Here is a 17,352-nt window from a genome sequence, read left to right as displayed (position 1 = left end):
ATAATCTCAAACAAATTGAGTTCATGCAGTGCTGTCCATCTAAGTACAATAAAAGTAAAATTGAAAAATGCTTTAAAAAATATAATAAAATATAATAAAAATAATAAAAACAAGTACCGTCTGAACAACTATCGTTTTTTTTCAAATGATCGTGCAAAAGAAACAAACAAAGGACACTTTCTCTACCGTAGCACCTGTTCAATGCTCCCAGTTTTTAGTGGAGTTCGAGTTGCTCAATTACTTTTTTGTTACTTTGTATCCATTATTTTGGTTATTGTATATTCTATGTTGTGTGTGTCTTCTATCGTTGGTCTTTGTCCCTGGGTTACATTCTTTTAATTTCCGCTAGAATTGTGGGTTCCCTGATTACCCTTAAAACTTTAAATAGTATTTCTTAGTTGATTTGTCCCAGTATCAATACCAATATATTCAAACTATTTAATTCTTTTGATAAAAGCGTACGTTCCTGGGTATGTGATAGTAATTTTTATTATATACATGTTTTTTTCTACGAATGATTCCAACCATTTGATGTCAGTACAGTCCTTTGCAGTAGAAGCAATCAAATAAGTTGAATTTGTTCATAATTATACCCAAAAGAGACAAATGTTAATATAGTGAAATATAGACATGAAATTGTTCAAATTGAGCATGGACTTTTTAGGAATACTGTGATTATCGCATGAAACTCACTAAACAGAATTTCATGTGATAAGTTCACATTGAATTAAAGTAAAGGCCCAGTTCATGAATATGAAGTAAAATCTGACATCAATTATATTTGCGAAGTTCATGTGAAAAGCATGTAAAATTAATATTTGACTGTGTTTAGTTTTAGTTATCGACAAAAAGAGTGATCACTGTACGAAATATTAATAGTATTCCACGCATATACTGATGGATAATAATTAACACTTTAGATATCACAATATGTACTTCTGCCGTGTACTTTTACCAAAACGGGGTTTCTATCCTATACACAATGTATACGCTAGCATTTAGGACTGGGCGCCACTATTGAAGTCTGATTAATCTTAACGTCTAAGAAAAGTCCTTTAAATTGATGTTGTCACAAACTGATATGGATATTCTCATACTTTGGTATTTTTTTCAAGTTTTGTGGCACTGGTGCAGATTTCCCCATATTGATTATATCATACAAGTTTAAGGATTTCCAGCCTTAGAAAATCGGATATTTGATGTCAATTTCTTACGATTAAGACGTAATTCTAATGAAAATGACTTTCTTAACCTCTTCTTGTTTGGAAGGTAACTTTTATTGGAATTAGAGTTTGATACAGCCCTTTAAAACGTTTGATAAAGTAAAAAAATCGCTAGTTGTCTTTCCATGAAACATGAAATGCTTAACCTTTTTTATTTGATAGATTAAAGTGGTCAACATAAACATTTTGTGGAGAATGTTCTATCGATGTATCGACAATATTTGGTTCGAAATATATTTTCATCGTCGAATGTAAGATAACGTTTTCTTTCCAACTTTATCGAGGAATTGCAAACAAATAAAAGTCATTAATTATTGACATTGACATTTCTGACATTAATGAGCAACTCTATTTGATGTAGGCTTTCTAAGAATATAAGATTATCAGAAATTTCTTGTAACTTCCCCAAGATTACATCTTAAGCGATGTTTATTGCAGTATACACGAACCATATAATCGTCAAGCTAATACCACTCTAATTGCAATTACTTTAGATTGGCATTTTGAAGAAGACTGATGTGTTTTTATTAGAAAAAAAAAGAAAATTGATTTTTTATCAGCAGAAACATGATTACATCGACGAAGCGCTTGTTTAACGAGAATAAAATACATGTACTATTACATGAATACATGTACTATTAACGTAATTTATTGTAAAAAATGCTTCGTATCATTAATTGCCTTAATGTTTGCGGTAGACATATAAAGAAATTTTACCTACGAATATAATTTTGAAGCAAAATGTATCCATTTCTGTTATATCTGTTATTTGAAACATTTACATTGAAAACAAATTGGAAGCTTTTACTTAAAAAAATGCCTCCCTTCTAAAATTATACTTCGGGACGAACAAAAAGAACCTATTGCGAAAAAGCTATAAAACAGTGGTCTTTTTCACAAAAAATCGTAAGTGTAAAATTAGTCGTAAGTTATGACGTCATAGTAAATAAAAGTATTGTGACGTCATAACTTATGACTAATTTTACTCTTACGATTTTTTGTGAAAAGGGCAATGTGACTGAATCGGCGGAATCCAACATTTACCATATCAAACTATGTTGTGTGCGATTTGTATGATGTTTGATGAGTATCAGACATAATTAATTACGGTTATAGTGTTTTTTTTAATATTGTTTTTTTTTAGATAATGAGCACATGGTTACATGTTATATGCAGACATTGTAATAGGAATGTACAATATTTCTATTATGATATACAAACAAATATATTCTAGCTGATTTGATATGCACTATTTCACAATACTCAAAAAGAAAAGGTTTACAATATTGCAATATATAACAGCCATTATGGTAGAACTCGGTAACAATATACATACATTAATTTTCAATGTAACCAAGAGTGCTCGATTATAGTCAATTTGATTGTGACCACAATGTTTTTGCAAAAACCGCTCATCAATCTGTGTCAATGAATTACGTGCTGAATTTCAAAAGTGCAGTTAGTGTCAAGTACATTTACATTTCATTGATCAACCCAATCACAGAACTACTTCTAGACCTTTGGAACACATAATTATAATTTTGATACATAAAAATGCGAGAAATGATATAAATGAAAATGAGACAGTCATCTACAAAAAGCCAGGCAACGAACAAGTATGTCCATTTCTCTAGGATTTATCAATGGTTTCATACAAAATACAAATACGAAATACAAATTTGACATTTCTTGTAAACTGCATATTTTCACAATGTAAAAGACGTTTAGAAAATAATTGACGATCGATGTTGAGTACCAATCTTTGTGAAAGTAAGGCAAATGTTAAAATATGGTCACAAAAGATGGGCTATGATAATGTATTGTCTTCATTACCATCACCAAACCAGTGATACATTTTTAAAATGATCATAAGTGTAGAATTATGTGCAATTAATGACGTCACAGTGTCATTTTATGTATTGGCGTCAACACTTTGGTTCAGTTCAACAATTTCGACTTTCGTTGAAATTGACACCGGCCTAAGTCATGAAAACTGTGAATATTGGCTTTCGACTAAGGCTGAGGTCTTTTAAAAAAAATGTACGTTATTGCAATCCTAGAAGTTTATTTGGAGTTTGAATGAGGTAAGACATATTATTAGAGGTGTATAAGTTTCGATATGCACGATACACCATCCCGATTTAGTAGTACATTATATATGGTTTCGTTGAATAGTTGGAACTATTTTCCTTTGTAGAATTGTAAATATTGCACAAACATACGATTGCAAATTATATTCTACTCAGACAACTTTGGCATAAACGCAATGCTCATACATACTTCTAATTTAATTGTTAAGTTTTTGGGATAAAAGACAGACTTTTGATTTTGAAATTCGATCATTGTTAGACATAACGTAACACCAGACTGATGAGTTGTTTTTAGAATGTTTGTCTCTAATTTTCTACGACAGCCTGAGTCTTTAAGACGATGTGAATTTAACCATGATGGTTTCCATCTTCACTAGATCTGTCAGAACATTTTGCTCAAATGCCATAAATGGTAAACCATTGTGCATGCATGGTTTGTGAGCTTTTTAGTTCCCGCATGGGCCTGGTAAGATCTTTCCACTTGATTTATTCTAAACCATGCTTTAGGCTAGACGATCCTCTCCTGCAAATTTCACCATGCATATTTTGTATTAATAATTTCCTCATGGGAATTTCCGTATTTTCTGTTTTAACACATCATACTTTATTAGCATAAAACACGCGTCATCATTTTTGTTAAGAGATCAAATATGACAGACTATGGACTGTATTTAATTAATGCGAATGTCTTATTTGTTTATTGGAAAACAGGACTTTCACTAGTACTGTGATATTCTAGAAGCCAATTGTAAATCATGGTAGATAATTTTAAGGAAATAAATGTTGAACACTTGAATATAAACGCAAAATTTGGTATAACAAAAGAAGAACTAATAATTCCTTATAAAAAGAGCAAAGTTGTCTTTAACAAAGGTCATGTTATACACCACACATACTGATACAAAAACCACTGAACAATTATGTAATGCAGTGTCGATAAAAAAAAAAAAATACAAAAATTCAAAAATACAACACTGACTTTTTTTTAATGTCAGACAGGTCCATGTAACTCGTTTTCTGACAGAGTACTTCGGTTTTTAGTACCTTTAACAGCTAAAATCAAAAGAAGGAGGGTACTTATAATGTCCCCTGATTGAAATAATTCAATTGCGAAATAAAAGATCCACTAGTAGTAATAGATACACTAACTTCAAATATCCACTAGTAGTAATAGATACACTAACTTCAAATATCTAAAGACTTAGAAGTTCCATGGAACTTGCGATCGATAGGTTTCAGTAATTAAGACGTCCTTTTGCGTATTTCGAGACGCCAGCACAGTCTTTCAATCACTTTCCCTCATCGTTGTTTAACAGAGGTCATTGTCATTATCTGAAACCTGTCGATATACATGTACTAGTAGTTAAATGTATTGAAAATTGAAACTGATATATCTAGTTCTTGCTTTGGTTTCTTTAAAAAAATCTGAAGTCGAGGATTTCCGCAAGCCCTGTGTTTTTCCCTCAAATCTTTAATTTCAAGTGATCTGGTTAGACAAAATTTCAGTTGAGGAAGGATATTAGGAAAGTCATTAAGTGTGATGTTTTATGAAACCGGATCCTGATTCTTTACTATTCGATCACCATGTGAAATTTTTTACGTTTATGTAGGTCATAATTCAATAATAGTTTAAATGATGTATTAATTTCACCTTGACAAATATTATAGTCCCAAGATGTTCCAGATTAAAAACGTTCGATGTGGTAACGCATGAAAGAGATAAATCTTATTGCTAAAACAAAATTAATCAATTATGCGTTAATATATATGAGGACGAAAAGATTGAATTATAACTCCGATATAGTTGAAGATTAAAACATGTAGGTCTCAAAATACTAATTGGGAGTAAGGTTTTAACTTGTCTGTATCTGGCATGTCAGCTAACTGCTAGTTGTCTTTTGTTTGTGCATTTGTGTAAGTATAATTCTTTTTTTAATATTATGTTTTAAAAAGAGACCCATACCTTTTTGAACTGATTTTAAGTATATCAAATTGCAAAAATATATTTTCCACAATAGCCAGTTTTAAAAGGCTGAGCGGTGCGGTCACGCAAAAAGACAAGGTAGCTAATACGCCGTATTTGCGTATAATGATGTTTTAAGGGGTAGCAATCGCCTGCCAAATGGGTGTGAGAGTTTTCTAGTCATTTCCTGAAGACCAATGGGATGCCCTGAGCTGACATTTTACATCCCGGTGGTTTTGTTTTGTCTCTTTGACGTATTTGCCATATCAACTCCCCTTAGAATCACAGCTATAACATATAACTCAGTGCATAAGGAATTGTTTATATTTAATGAACAAAAAATGTTCAATGATGCTGAGAAATGCAATGATTCAAATGAGGCTTGGTTCAAGGAAAAAAAAAGTAAAAATTGCACCTGGGTGTAGCTTTAACATGTTTTTCATCCCATTCCACTATGCTTCGCATTTGATAAATTTGTAGATTATAATTGTGTGTTATTTTAAACACTTGCCTGAAGTATTATCCAGGAAACAAGGATTCAAAGAGAAATCGATACATATAATCCAAGGATAATAACTGGACAGGAAAAATAAACGCGCACACACAACAAAGAATAATGATAATTGTGCAATGAAGTATGTATACCCTGAAAAATCAGTGACCCCAAATAAAATATGATAACGCATGCAAGTTAAAAAATTCAGACAATCTAAAACCAGTTTCGATCAACTATCGACATTTTATCAAGGCAAAATATAATACCTTTTTATAATTTGAAAAAAAAAAAAAATACCCCGAGTCACAATTCACTCATTTTCATGAACTAGAATTACTAACATTGATGAATGTCTAAAAATATTATATTCATCTCAAAGGTTTTTTAAATTCATTTTTGATTCAGTTTTCGTGTTTTATCTTTGAAAAATATTTATGATTATGAATTTATCAAATCACAAACGACCGAATCGGAGGTAATGTATCGCCATGACCTAACTGTAAATAAATCTTCCACATACTTTTATCATAATGCTATTGCTGCAGTTATACCAAATCTAAGCTTTTACCTGATGCCTATGGCATCAAACCAAACTATAACCCTTTTTTGAAATAGTCAGCAATATCATTAACAGCAATAAAGATATTCTTTGATGTATAAAATCAAGTCTCCGTTGATTTGAATCTTTTCGACATGTTGTGTTTAATACCTAAGACTGTTGGAAAAGATTGATATTGTAAATGTTAGATCATGCAACAATTGGTTAAGTTTTGAGAAATTATAAACTAATGATGTCAATAAATAAATACTTAAAAACAGATAAGAAACAATTTAATTCAGTGTATAGCTCCGCATAAGGAGGCACACCTAGGGTAAGGGACATAACTCTTGAAGTCAGTGATATGTTTGTATCATATTCAATTTCACCAAACCCTTTCAAGCTTTCATATGAAACAGAATGAAATAAATCTAAGTAACTTTGATGTTTACATCAAATTGATGTAAAATCCTGAATACAAACGTTCCAATAATTTGTAAAGAGTTGTGTCCCTTACCCTAGGTCTACCTCATTAAATAACGCTTAAAATGTGATTTTGTTTATTGTACAAAATGAAATACATATCCTTAATACTTTTTTTTTATTTTTGAATTATAAAAAGTACAAAGTATACCATACCTTCAGTTTTGCATGTACGTGTATTTCATTGTAAATTTGCATGTGCATTATGATTGATTCATCACGTTTCAATGAATTCTATATAAAAGAAAAACCCGTAGCACCTTTAATCTATACATCTGGTATACTTGTCGTTTGAAATTTTACTACTTTTTTATAAGTGTGATTTTGCTGTCAAAACTGTTTTAAGACAGGGTTATATTAATCTGTTGTTGATATCAATACAGACGTTTTATGGTCATCATCACGATTTCAATTGTCGAGATGAATTTTCTATCTCACAGATTAGGCAAGATACCTTAGTTAAGATTCACGTATTATAGGATTGGCAACCAACTTAGCACGTACCGGACTCACATGCAATGTGATGGTTTGACAGCGGCAGAGCAAATCATGTACGCTCTATCGAAGTACATAATTTTCCCTTTTGTATTTTTTGTAGGGGTTCATCTTGTAAATGTTTTTAAGTGTTACATTTTTTTTTCCATTTTATCAAGGTCTATTATCATAGTATTAATGTATGTCCTTTTCCATATTGGCCCTGTAACATGCCCGAGGTATTTCATCATAATTATTATATTACTCTTAATTGAAGTGCCCCATGCAGGTCCGGGTGTCAAAAGAATAGCTCTGCGCCAGCGCTGAGCTTTCGTAAAAGGAGACTAAATAGTGCTCAGAAACCTAGCCGGGGGCTAGGCGCTCTGCCCACAGAGCAACTGGGATGTGTGCCCCAGGTAGTGGAATGGGGTACCCCGACATGTTACATGCTGGGTTGTCAGTCTATAATACGGAAAACCTGACCGCAAACCACAGTGGTGCAGCGTGTTGGGAAAGATGCCACATTCCTCGCACGTTTAATGAACACTACTGTGGTATTCGATAGGAGAAGGAACCTTCGCGCTCCACCACAGGAGGCTAAATTGCCGGACCTTACCCATCGCTCCCCTTTTTCTTGTGGCAATCAAAATTTGTCGACTTTATTATCCTTGTGTCCTATCCCATTTTTCATTTTATCATAATTCCATGTCCATTTGTCATTCATTTCATGTTCATCGTCAGAATATAGCTGAAATATTGCTGCTCGGACGTTAAACCCCAACAATCAATCTTAATTTAAATTGTCACTTATTGTAAGAAATATACGCTGTTTTGATTTAGTACATAATGGTCCCGTATTGATGCCTCGTTTTAAAATTCGTAATGCATTGCTGCAATTTCAAAATAATCGGCCGAAGGAATTTCCGGTTCGTAATGACCAGTTGTCGAAATGTTCGGTTCATAAAGGATGAACATTTGAGTTGGTTTATACTATTTTATTAACATATCATTTTATGTGTTATTTTCTAGTTTAAATTGTGTATGTGGATCGACTCAAAATCTTGTTTTATGTTTATACAATGTCTTTGGAATCAGATATATATAATGTCCTTTTGTTTTGATACAGTTCTGTCAATATAAGCTAATGTCGACTTCATCTCAATGAATCTAGTCCTGAGCAGATGACGAGGAATTTGAAATAAGGACTAAAACGATAGACCACGAGGTAAAATTTGTTCTTTTTACTTATAATTTTCTATATTTCATTCAGGAGATATCACATGGCACGCAATTTTAATTTTTGAATGCCATTAAGTTATCAAATGTGACCAGTCGGAAATATAATTCCGTAACCTTAGAAGAGCGTCTTTAAGGTCAAAAGGTAAAAAGCGAAACTATACCGACTGCTTTTTAAAGATAAAATAATGAAACGTATACATTTCAATGTCAGTGTCAGTGACCATTTCAAATATGACAAAAAAACCTCCATCTGTCCATTTTACCTCTTTCACTTGATTCGGCATTCAATGGTTAGTATAAAGCGTGTCTTGCATAAAGCATAATCTACTTGCCCTTATGAACCGATGAGTTCACTCCCAGATTTTACTAGAAATTGTGCCATTTCATTTTCTCAGTGTAATTTGCAGGTGTTTTGCGTTGTAGTATGTTTTTGCGCTATATATCCAAGGATTTCCACACCTTTTACCTGTGGTGTTGTTTTTTTCTCTCATTTCAAATTATCACAGATGAAAAAGAATAATTGACGACTGTTAAATGCCACGAAAATATCAAATATTATTAAGAAAACAATTGCATATACATTTGAAGCAATATAGATTTCATCTGTTTTCATAGCTGTACATCAATGCCACAGTACAATGGGATGTTGTGTCATAAAACAAATATAAATCAGTGCTGCGTCTTGATTCACTCATCGTAATTTATGAATCTTTTCATAGTAAAGTATGTTATATCATATTTTTTTATGAGTGTTCGTTATCACAATAGTCATTTTATAAGGCTCCTATTAATTATGTAAATGGTACACACTGCAACATGTTATTAAGTGTGCACCACGTGATTGAGGTTATTTCTTCATAGACCGAAAACAATATAACCGTTATTCCTTATTGTTTAATCTTGACCTCAAAATTCATTAAGTAAACCATTGAAAAAGGTTGATGACGTCACAGTTATACACAAAATATGATCTACTTTATTTTAACCAATCAGTCTGTTTCTTCTGAAATTAAATTATAACTTGATAATATAAATATCTAGGGATGATTTGAAGCGTTTGGTTTTGTGTAAAGTTTTACGTTTAAAACAATGTTTAAGCAAATTGTGCAAGATATATAAATCACTAAAATCCAATCTGAAGTTTTGATTGTCTAATCTAAAATACTATATTATAATTAAAATCCTTAATAATTTGATATTTTTTTATGTTGGCATTTATTAGATTTAAATATGTTTGAGAAGATAGTTATTCGGAAATGCTTGGTCATAAATTATGTAACCTCAAGTGTGAATGCACTCACTTATTTGTTATTACTAAGAAGCAGTGGTCCTTTTCACAAAAAAAATCGAAGGTGTAAAATTAGTCGTAAGTTACAATACTTTGATTTACTATGACTTCAAAACTTACGACTACTGAAGATTAAACTTTTCGAAGGATTTAAGTACATATAAAATTCAAACACTGCCATGGTACTGGTGATTTATTGTGTAGAACAACCCACCAAGTCAACATTTTTTTTTTGGTCTTCAGATGCTATACTTCAAAGTAACAAGAGTGTTTTCTATAATCGGATCTGTATTTTGGAGAAAACCCTACATTCTTTTCACACTAAAATCAACCAAATTGAAGCAAATGAAGAACGATTACTCTTGCAACGTCCTAATTTCATTTACAGTCTATATAAATTTTATCCCCTAAGCGCAGCACCCGAATGAAAAAAAAACTAAGACTGGTTATTTGGTCTGTAACGGATTCTGGATAAGTCATAAAAGTAGATTCGGTGGGTTTTTTGAAGCACCTTCTGTCTTCTTTTTTTTCTAATAAACTCCTAATTATTAGCAAATTCAATAATGACGCAAATGGTGTTATTCAATATAAGTCGGAGCATAACATGCTTTAAAAACTACTTATCTCCTCTTTTTTCCCATAAAGTTAAAGTGTGTTGAAGACATTGTTACTTTCTGGTGTCAGAAATGAGCCTTGTATGACAGATGTTCCCTAATGTAACCAATCATGATGTCACAACTACCCACTTTACCACTTCTTGTAAACTTATTATTATATAATACAAAGGCATACTTCAAGATTAACCACAATCTATTTTATCATCTGTAAAGTGATGTCAGATGTATAATTGAGCAGTTCTTATCTAAATCAAATGATCGCCCGACGTAATCGAAACTGAAAAAAGCAGTATTGACTGATTGAACACAACTGTTTCTTTGGAAAACGTGTATTTGCAATTATCTATCTATATATAACATCTGGACATGCGAAATAGTAATCAAATGCATGTTGTTAGTGAATATTTATATTCTGCATCCAATTTGATATATCAATAAAAGAAAATGTAACTTGATAATATCTATTTTAGTTTGTACTTTTTTTCTCTATTCTTTCAACTTGTTTTACAGGAATATGGTCACGATATAATGTATCGGTACATATCGTTCTGCAATAAGTATTTATTAGCTACGTTGTCTATACCATTTTTTTTCTGATGTTGGTATCGTTAAAGATCATATATTTACAACTTCTATATTTATCCTCACGAAGTCCGTAAGGCCGACAATGTGCGTCGCATTATCTGTGTTTTATTACGTTTTATTGGCATTTTATTTGCATTTTTCACCTGATAAATATTTCTATTGTTCCCTTACTAAAAATTCACATTTTCGCTTAACTAAGCCGAATCATAACTTTATACTTTTTCTTTTCAATTTATGGATATATACTGAATAGTACATGTCAACACCTGTATCACATCCGGTATTAACCCGAGACTCCTATATTACCCCGTGGGTGCAGGTTTTGACATGTTCATTATGTCATATATTCTAACTCTTCTGAAAATATGGTCCGTAAAAATCGGGATATAGGATATGCGATGTAGGTCTATGGGCGTGATATAGAGTTCATAATATATGTATATGATATAGGGTATGCGATATAGGGTTAACAATGAAGGGCTTAAAAAATAACTGATAATGCCTATAGAAAAGCCTATATTTTTTATCTAAATACATAATATACTATTTTATTTGACTTTGCATTTGTATATTGTGCATATATTATCTAGTACGATGCAATTGCTTATTTTGTACACACACGGGTACTAACTGAATAAATCAAATAAATGAAGATTTCGTACAGTTATATCTTAGTGAGGCTTCAGCAAGATCCATGTTGGAATTTTTAAATGACGTGAACCAATTACATATCAGGCTAAACTTTGGTTGTTTTTTTGTACAGCTCGAATCACATGATTATATTTAGGAGACATTTTGTCAAAAAAATTTTGAGTAAGTACATAGTCATTCTAACCCAAGTAATATCCTTTCTGAGATATCCCTGGTTGAGCAATATTAATGCATGAGTGGTAAAATAAATATCTAAATTCTATAACGAGTGTTTAACAGAACAGACCATGCAAGATTAAATGACACACTGTAGAAAGTAATAGTGGCAGCTCCTTGATGACAACACTATTTACTTCTGCACTTAGCACCAAAGAAGATCGTTGGTTTTAGTGAATAAATAATAGATTCTATGATTACAGAATATATTACTCCTTGTCTGACACTTTCATCTGCCTGTTAATTGCATTCATCATTGTAAAACCAGTCACACTCCGAGTTGTTTAGTTTGCCAAGAACTGCCAAAGCGCAATGTCCGACAGGGGCTTGGAAATTACTTGCGATGACAATAAGCAGCTACGGATGTAATATACAATTATACTCCACTTTCCAGAAGTTATCACTAAACCTATTTGAACGAAATATAACTGGGTCTGTGAAGATATAAGCATATGTGTATAGATAAAATAAAGGCTTACAAAGGCGACGTTGGTATTTATTTTACGGATTGTTTTAAATGATAAAAGTAAATACAGAATAACAAACGATTTTAGGTTGAGACAAGAAATAATATAGTATGCATGTTATGGGGAGACGTTTTTGTTCTGTCGAGACGTTTGAAGCTATCGTTATTCTATTTTTGTACAACAGCAAGGGCGATTTTACGAAATATTGTCATTGAAAATTGACAAAGTTTATCAGTATCACGACAGTAAACTGAAATTGATCTTATCAGGCAGTAAAAATATTTTAAAAAAATCCAGCTGAAAATAATGATAAATAGTACAAATGATATTTCAAACAGCGTAAATAATTAAAACAATGTTCCAAAACAATTGTCAGGATCTGTTCTATTGAGACAGAAATGAAACAGGATTGATGTGGTGTGCATTTTAAGTGACTAGTAAAAAGTCTTATATCATTGCTATGTTACCAACGTTACAAGAACCGATGTATATTTCAATTCATAATATGTTTGCATATTTGCAGAATGTGTAAAAGGTGCTTACATAATGGAATATCTACCCACAAACATGTTTTTGAACAAGAAATAGCCGTGTCATTAGAACTCGTTGCAATATATTTTTATCTTGTCAAAGTACAAAATTTCCTTGGGCAATTTGTGATTTTCTTTTTAAAAAGTAACAATTGAAAAAGTACAGCGTCACGGCTCAGGATTACCAATTACAAATTACCTTAGCCTCAAATCGTAGGTCTCGATGTATCGTTTATTTTTATGGTAAATGTTAACCATACTGATATTCTATAGACATGCACATTGCATAAAGAAGCAAGCACCGTAAGGTTCAACATTCTTATAAATCTCGTATTTAACCTTACGTGCAGCTCCATCTTAATTCATTTAGTATTCTTTTGTGCGTCTGATTTATAATATGCCAAAACATAACAGTTCCTATAGATGGCTTGAACATTTAAAACAAATATTGATTGACGCAAAAAATGCTAATCAACGGACACAATTAACATCTATGCATTTAGAGAAGAAATGATTGCGTTTTCTTATCTAAAACAGTTTGGATTCAAATAATAAAATCGGAGTTAATTTTTCAATGCAAGTTTTTGAACAGCATATAAAAAGGTGGAGAAAGATACTTTTTCCAGAACTTATCTTTGTACATGTATAGTAAATGAAGCAGAAAAAAATGAAAGGAATGCATTGAATTTTAGTGAATATTTTAAATGATAATATTTTCGTTTTTTTTTTTCCTAATATTTGTCAATTTAGTATTTTATTGGTATGGAACTTCCCTTTTAATGTTGTTTCTGCTGATTACCGAACCTTGCCTTGATCGGCTGATTACCGAACCTTGCCCTGATCGGCTGATTACCGAACCTTGCCCTTATCGGCTGATTACTATCAATGGAAACCATCTCAAGAATGTTTAGTCACGTACACAAAATGTTGTTATTGAGCTTATATTGTGCTGGGTATTATTTGAAGTTACCAATGAAAAATTACTTCTTCGAAATTGCTTACATATGTAAGATCAACGTAGACGCGTATTTCTAAACATAAATGAGATAAGTCTAATCACCGTGTCGTTCACTTTTTTACAATGTCCGACAGATGAGATAAAGATAATTATTAGTAAGGATAATTAAAATAAGGTCTTATCCTAACAAATCTGAAAGATAATTACGATACTGATTCTTGTCCGTTACTTATTTAATATTTGTGACCACACAAAATTCATAATAGATATGTTGGCAGCAGTTGTGTTTGTAAATGCATTTTTTTTAAGTTGTTCTTGTCTTGCATTTTCGTGTTCTACCATTGGTGTGTGTTTCTGTTGAAGGTGTATTGGCCTGATACAAAAGAGGAAAATTCAAGATACTGTCATTTAGAAACATGAGAGATCATACGGTCTGAGCAACACATGTTAAATTCAACTTTTGTTTTGTTCTGTTGTAATGTTAAATGTATGTCAGGAAAACGGGATTATTTTTTTCTGTTTTAAAAGTAGATGACTCAGAAATTATGTGCAAAGTTCCACAGGAAATCATCTAAATTACTAACGCATAAAAAAGTTATTTCCCTTTGTTTAAAATATTGTGGTGCGTTCCATGTATAATATTTCGTTCTGATCATTTCAGTGAATTACAACATACATTCATGTTTAAAAAAATGAGTTTAGTATCTGAAATATACAGCGATTTCAGATCATTAAAACATTTTACGCATTGGAGCATAAATTTTATTCTAAATGACTTTTTTATATGGTTTTGTTTTCTTTTTGTTTTCTTATTGCTTTTCTATAAAAATGGGGAAAAACAAAAATGCTGCAGCAATAAGTTTTAAATTGGAAGCAAACTCATCTTAGTAAAATGTATTTTAGACAAATTAGTAATTGTTAGTATATGAAATATTTTAAGAATATTTTAAGACAAAATTGGAAGCAAACTCATCTTAGTAAAATGTATTTTAGACAAGTTAGTAATTGTTAGTATAAGAAATATTTAAAGAATTAACTTATTAGCAGAAAATTCATACTAGTTACGCCAAATAGTAAAATAGGAAAGAAAAGTAAATTATATGTAGCATAATTGAGTGCACATAGTTAAAAATGTCTAATAGTCAATCATTTATTCATTTTTCCGTTGTATGTCGAAGCCTTATTATTATTGTATTAAGAGATGAATGCATATACGGTGCTTTTTTTTTACTGTAAACAGGTCTTATACGTTATTTGGGAATTTAAGTAGCCGTTTTTGTAAGAATCATACAAAATCTGAAAAAAAATGTGATGCATCCCAAAAACGCTACATATTTTCTTTATATAATTAAGTTGTGTTATGGGTCTATACTATAAAATATGTAATTATTCATTCAATTCATTGTAAATTTTGAACGTCTTATTGCTTATTGTTCGACCGAATTGTGTTGTATCTTAAAGCTCAAAGTAGTAATGTTCTTAGCGAATCAGAGTTTGTTTATTCTGAAAAAAAAGGCTACCTATGTCGCATTTGTATACACTATTTGACTCACCGGTTTTGACAGAAAGCTACTTTGATTGTTCAGAGAACAATTCGAATTGTATTTCCATCAACGTATGAGTACAAGGAAGTACGCAATGGTTATCTGGCCTTTCTGAGTAGACTTACCAGTCTTAAAATCAATTTCAAAAGTAGGAAATAGAAAACACACACAAAAATTAAGTAATCTTATACAACCTATGGCAATATTTAATCGCATCTTAAGGCCAAAATATTTCAGTTGTGTGATTCCTATTTCACCTAAAAAAAGGTTGGTAGGTAATATATGTCACATAACAAAGACATTTTATTTTTCTTCATAGTTTCCAAACGAAGACATCGCAACCGAAACGACAAAAATACTTATTTTTAAATCGGCAATAACGAGTTGAGGGTCGGTGTCGGAAATTAAAATTTACGCTAATGATGCATTTTGAATACTTATTTTACATATGCAATATTGAATTATTATTCATGTAAACTTATCACGCATTTGTTCAACTTTCTGTGGCTACTCTTTTAATATTCTGTATATTATATTAGTTCTTCGGCAGTTGAATATGGAGTCTAATGCTATGGTTCTTATACGGGCACTTGTTTAGTCGTTCGGTACATTAGGATTTCTACATCCAAAGGAAACATTAACCAATCAAAATTAAACGTAGTCCTTACAGCATTGAAGTCAGATGTTGCACTATATGATTAAGTAATTCATCAAAAATATTGCTATTGTGCCGTAGGAATCATGAAAGTGTAGTTGAATTACAAATTTGTTTTTCATCATTACACTAACGAATTACTATAATGAACTTTCGTGTGAAGTCTTTTGAAATTACTATTCTTTTGATATCCTAACAATGAAAGTTCTACGTAGGCTGTTTGATATTGACTTTTTGAATTAGTCTTCTACATAAATCTGTATACTTTATTAATATCTACAGAAGAAGTTAATGAACAGAGTAGTGAAAATTGTTTAATCGATCCTCTTTTGGACTTTCAAATTGGTATGGTTTAGTAAGGTGTTCAGTTTACTAAGGTTTGAAATATATTTAAACATTAATAGAGGGTCTAAAAAGATGTCTGATTTAAACAAGGTTGGGTTTTGCAGGTTTCATTATAAACAGGTTTCACTGTAAATAGCTATGTTAATCAACGTTTGTCTCTTATTTTCCATTTCGGTAAACTATAAATACTATAATCAATTTCTGCGTGATCAGAATGATAATAATGTCATTAAATTATGAGATAAAATCAATTGGGTGTCTTTTGAACGTTCAGTGCTTCACAGCATTATTGTTCTCATAAAACCTCAAATAAAAGCATGCTCGTTTAAAATCAATACATTTGTTTGTTAAGTTCATGTGAAAAAGAAATGACGTGTGGGGTTAATACTCCTTACGATTACGGTAAATATCTGCAAGAAATAACTCCCACTCGAAGATATGCTTATTAATATCTTAATTAAGACATTTATTAGCAGTCTTTATAAAATCATGCGGCAGGTGATATATGCATGTAAAAAACACTGCATTCAATCAATTTTAGTTCTTAACCAGAATCAGTTTTTTATTTGGGTGTAATTGCTCATTTGAGATCAATTTTTTCTGGATTGTACATGAAAGAGTAACCAAGGGAACCAAGTATATAGCGGTAATCAAAAGAATGTAATCCAGGGACAAAGACCAGACATGGAAAATAGACATCCATTACAAAGAACATAAAGTAACTAAAATCATACATACAAAGTAAACAAAAGCAAATGAGCAACTCGGACTCCATTAAAAACTGTGAGCATGGATCAGATGCACCGGTAGGGTAAGCGTCCTTTGCTTTTCTAGAAACACCCGCCCAGTTGCTCATAAAAAGTCAAGTCCGGGGTAGACAACGAGGAAAAGAAAACTACGACCCGTTGATTAAATCAGTTTTCATGGTGCAGAAACAGCCCTTTGCACGAATTATCGTTCTTGGTTTGGTTTGTTTGGTTGATTTAATTG

The 17,352-nt window shown here is 31.6% G+C and overlaps 1 protein-coding gene across 5 annotated transcripts in view; it reads left to right on the top strand.

The window, feature by feature from the left end:
• LOC148599734 (arg8-vasotocin receptor-like) overlaps window positions 1-17,352 on the top strand; it is a 92,989-nt gene that overhangs the window by 60,575 nt on the left and 15,062 nt on the right. For 2 of the 5 annotated variants that reach the window (XM_088558473.1, XM_088558472.1), the window contains exon 2: window positions 8,394-8,492. The exons of the other annotated variants lie outside the window; for them this stretch is intronic. The gene's annotated coding sequence lies outside the window, so the exon portion shown is untranslated. The remainder of the gene's footprint in view (window positions 1-8,393; window positions 8,493-17,352) is intronic. 5 annotated transcript variants of the gene reach the window in all.

Source organism: Perna viridis, chromosome 13, assembly GCF_037379345.1.
Source record: "Perna viridis isolate PV_CMFRI_1.1 ecotype Kerala chromosome 13, ASM3737934v1, whole genome shotgun sequence".
NCBI lineage: Eukaryota > Metazoa > Mollusca > Bivalvia > Mytilida > Mytilidae > Perna > Perna viridis.
Note: the sequence above shows the minus strand (reverse complement) of the source record. Positions and strands in the feature narration are given on the sequence as shown.